This window comes from Schistocerca piceifrons, unplaced genomic scaffold (genome assembly GCF_021461385.2).
Source record: "Schistocerca piceifrons isolate TAMUIC-IGC-003096 unplaced genomic scaffold, iqSchPice1.1 HiC_scaffold_1058, whole genome shotgun sequence".
In the NCBI taxonomy this organism is placed as follows: Eukaryota; Metazoa; Arthropoda; class Insecta; order Orthoptera; family Acrididae; genus Schistocerca; species Schistocerca piceifrons.
Genome location: NW_025726861.1, coordinates 32,501 through 37,500, shown reverse-complemented (window position 1 = coordinate 37,500; position 5,000 = coordinate 32,501).

Here is a 5,000-nt window from a genome sequence, read left to right as displayed (position 1 = left end):
GTTGTACCTTAACCTAACCTATGTTGTACCTTAACCTAACCTATGTTGTACCTTAACCTAACCTATGTTGTACCTTAACCTAACCTATGTTGTACCTTAACCTAACCTATGTTGTACCTTAACCTAACCTATGTTGTACCTTAACCTAACCTATGTTGTACCTTAACCTAACCTATGTTGTACCTTAACCTAACCTATGTTGTACCTTAACCTAACCTATGTTGTACCTTAACCTAACCCATGTTGTACCTTAACCTAACCCATGTTGTACCTTAACCTAACCCATGTTGTACCTTAACCTAACCCATGTTGTACCTTAACCTAACCCATGTTGTACCTTAACCTAACCCATGTTGTACCTTAACCTAACCCATGTTGTACCTTAACCTAACCCATGTTGTACCTTAACCTAACCCATGTTGTACCTTAACCTAACCCATGTTGTACCTTAACCTAACCCATGTTGTGCCTTAACCTAACCCATGTTGTGCCTTAACCTAACCCATGTTGTGCCTTAACCTAACCCATGTTGTGCCTTAACCTAACCCATGTTGTGCCTTAACCTAACCCATGTTGTGCCTTAACCTAACCCATGTTGTGCCTTAACCTAACCCACGTTGTGCCTTAACCTAACCCACGTTGTGCCTTAACCTAACCCATGTTGTGCCTTAACCTAACCCATGTTGTGCCTTAACCTAACCCATGTTGTGCCTTAACCTAACCCATGTTGTGCCTTAACCTAACCCATGTTGTGCCTTAACCTAACCCATGTTGTGCCTTAACCTAACCCATGTTGTGCCTTAACCTAACCCATGTTGTGCCTTAACCTAACCCACGTTGTGCCTTAACCTAACCCACGTTGTGCCTTAACCTAACCCACGTTGTGCCTTAACCTAACCCATGTTGTGCCTTAACCTAACCCATGTTGTGCCTTAACCTAACCCATGTTGTGCCTTAACCTAACCCACGTTGTGCCTTAACCTAACCCACGTTGTGCCTTAACCTAACCCACGTTGTGCCTTAACCTAACCCACGTTGTGCCTTAACCTAACCCACGTTGTGCCTTAACCTAACCCACGTTGTGCCTTAACCTAACCCACGTTGTGCCTTAACCTAACCCACGTTGTCCCCTAAAGTAACCCACGTTGTCCCCTAACGTAACCCACGTTGTCCCCTAACGTAACCCATGTTGTCGCCTAAACCTGCTCTGTAATTGTTATACGACTCGTTCAATTAGTGTAGTGTTGCCCACCCGCAACCCTCGCAATATAGTTCGCTACTCGCACTGCCCGCTCCCCTGTGTATCGCTTCATGTTAAACACCTTGCAAGTCTTGCTGACTTTCCACATGCTCCTGCTGTACACTGTAATGTGGATGGCAGCAGGACGTACATGCCGCCCCTCCCCACGTCCCCACCTTGCCCCCCTGCCTTCGCAAGCTGGTTGGTGAGAAGTTTGCATGTTCAATGCCCTTCGCATGCGACGTACTCAGGCTACGTTGTGGTGCGGCCTGTGTCAACCGTCCGCTAATGTCGTACGCGTAAACCACAATCTGTACTGCACATTCGTCCTTATGTACCGAATGATACATCGTGGCACATGTGTGACCGTACAACGACTGCGCCCAAAAACGGCGGACCATACAGTGCAAATATTGTGCACGCAGCTACGTGTCGTCTCCCTATGAGAGCTGGATTGCAGTGTGGTACGCCATAGAGACGTGTGGGAGGAACGGACGCCGTGGATGGCGATCAGCATGAGCTGTCTGTTGATGTATTCGGACCTAGTCGTCTCTCCTCACACACCGTGATGGCATGGTGCACCGCGTTCCATATCTGCGACATGCTACAGAGGCCGGTTGACAGTCGTTCGAGCAATGGACATCGCATACGTACGGGGGCCACCTTCCACGTATTGTCTAGGCGTGCACATTTTGTTGCGTGTATGTGGGCAGACGTAGTGTGGCGTGACACCTGACACAGGCATGCAATAATCGTTGAAGTTGCAAATGGCGATGGACGCCTGCGTTTTCTGGTGAAGTTACGCAAATGAACAAATGGTAACCTGTTGTGGTGCGGTTGTTCTCGCTAGGGGTGAATCGGTGATGGCGACGATAGGTTGAGGTACGAACCGGTTGTTCCAGCGATACCCACCATGCCGACGAAACTGAACGGCATCTGGGTGTGAAGCGATACGCGGCGGTGGCTGGGTGGGACCGTCCCCGGCCGGTGAGGGGGCGCCTCCCGGCGTGCTGGCCGCGCGGTGCGTGGGCGCACGCGCTACAGCCGGCTGGTGGGGGCGGCCAGTGGCAGGCGCGCCGGCCGACGGACGCGGCAGGCGTCGCAGCTGCGCGCCGGCGCACCCTGCGCGCGGCGCCGTGCGGCCAAAGTAGGTCCTCGCGGGCCCGGTGCGAAGCGCGGTGGACATCTTCAGTGTGCTGGTCCGATTGAGGACTGTGTGCGTTGAGGATGCGCCGCCGCCCGGCGCTCGGCGCCGCGACGCCGTCTGCTGCTCGGTCGCCCCAGCGGTTCTCGCTGGTGGTTTGTATCGCAGCTGTGCGGATGTGTTGGCGCGTGCGCTGTGCTGGGAGAGTTCGCTTCGGCACCCAAGTGGGGCTTTTGTCCTTCTGTGGCGCTGGCGTTGGAGCTGCCGGTCACCGTAGGTGGCGCGTGTTGTCTCCCGCCGGCAATGCCACGACAGCACGCTCCCGGGCCTCTGTCGGCAGCGGCAAGCTCAGTTGGGAGCACGGGTGGTCGCACCGAAAGCGTCTACTCGCCTAACTCCGGGCGATTGCGCCTCTCTCGAACCCGACCAAGTACTTGGGACGGCGCTGCGCGCCGCCGGGACCTGAGAGGGTTTCGAGGTGTATTGTGCAGGGGAGCTCAGCCTCCTCCTGTTTGCAGAATGATTGAGCGGACGCTTGCGTGTTCGCGCGGGCCCCCGGGACACACTCCCGGGCGGCCGGCTGCTCAGCTCTAGTTGACGCAGCTCCCTGGTTGATCCTGCCAGTAGTCATATGCTTGTCTCAAAGATTAAGCCATGCATGTCTCAGTACAAGCCGCATTAAGGTGAAACCGCGAATGGCTCATTAAATCAGTTATGGTTCCTTAGATCGTACCCACGTTACTTGGATAACTGTGGTAATTCTAGAGCTAATACATGCAAACAGACCCCTTTTCTGGGATATCCATATGGAGCCATTACTAGATAAATTGCAACAAAGCAATGAGGTGCTAGAGGTGATAGCCTACGCGGATGACCTCCTCCTGTTGGTTGGCGGCCGTAGCCGCGAGGACATAGAACCAAAAATAGAGACAGCACTAGACAAACTTCAGAAGTGGTGCCAATCGACAAAAATGACGATATCACCTAGTAAATCGACTTACTTACTACTGAAAGGGAACCTTATTAGAAACCCGACTGTTAGAATAGATGGTTCACCAGTTCTCCGACGACGAGAGACACGTTACCTGGGAGTTATCATTGATGAGAGGTGGAATTTTGGGAAGCATATTGAAACAGTCACCCAGAGAGCCCTTCAGATATTAAATAACTTAATCTCCATAGGCCACAAAAGATTTCATCTTCCTCCACACCTAATTAGACTTTACCATAATAGTATTCTAACCTCAGTAGTGGGCTACGGCTCGGGAGTCTGGGCGCACAGGCTCACGAGGGTGGTGCCCGCCATGGCAGTGAGAAGGGTTCAGAGAAGCATGATATTAAGATCAGTAGGGGCCTATAGAACATCTCCAGGGGGAGCCCTATTAATAATAATGGGGCTCTGTCCCCTGGATATAAAGATTAGAGAACAGGCGGCTTGGTATTGGGCCAAGAGGGGAAATAATGAGAAAATTGCTGAGATCATGGGTATCAGATTAAGGGACAAAAGAGAGATAAGGTCAAAAGGGGAAGAGCTCTGGCAGGAGCTTTGGGAAGCAGAAGAGACTGGACGAAGAACTTTCCAGTTCCTACCCGAGGTGAGGGAGCGACTTGGCCTGAAGTACTTTGAGCCCACGCGAGGGTTGATCCACTTTCTCACTGGCCATGGACCCTACCCGACATATTTATGTCGGTTTGGGAAAAGGGCGACACCAGCGTGTGACTGTGGCGATCCGGAGGGCACGCCTGAGCACGTGGTCTATGAGTGTCCCCTCTTCAATGATATCGCCAACGGACTACGAGACAGACTACCCAACCGAGACACATACCAATTACTTAGACGAGAAGAAACGTTTCAGACCTTGAACACCCTGGCTAACGAGATATCACGCAAAGTATTAATCGACTACTTAGGAGAAATACATTAAAAAAATGAGCGACAATAACCACCAACTGAGTCCAAGAGCCCTGCTCCCATACCGCCTGTGCATGGACTGGCCGACTACCTCTAAGTTGGGAACCGCCACGTGCAGGACTAGGGGGAGTAGGGAACAACAACCGATTGCGACACACACTTACCGGACATGACGTAGGATAGAGTAGTTTGTAGGAATTAGACATAGGAAATTAAGATAGGGACTGCAGCGAATAAACATCGAGGCCCGCCCAGTGCCAGGGGCATGCTCTTCGGGGTTAGCTCGAAGAGCAGGGCAGTAAAAGTAGGTTTATATCTTCACTGGCACGCATGTAACGCTGCAGTAAATATGTATAAATTAGATTAATAATAGGAATTAGTATAAGCAACACAAGTAGATTAGATGCCCATTGTTTATTAATGTTAACTGTAGCTCCCACTAATAAGTACACTAAGCTGCAAAAATGTAATAAAAATGTATCACTAATAGGACCCACTAATGTAGTAAGGTAGTGGGTCAAACTTGTATCATTATAATGATTTAGATAATAAAGAATTTTTTTTTTTTTTTTTTTTTTTTAAAAAAAAAAAAAAAAAAAAAAAAAAAAAAAAAAAAAAAAAAAAAAAAAAAAAAAAAACAGAGTCCCGACCAGAGATGGAAGGGACGCTTTTATTAGATCAAAACCAATCGGTCGGCTCGTCCG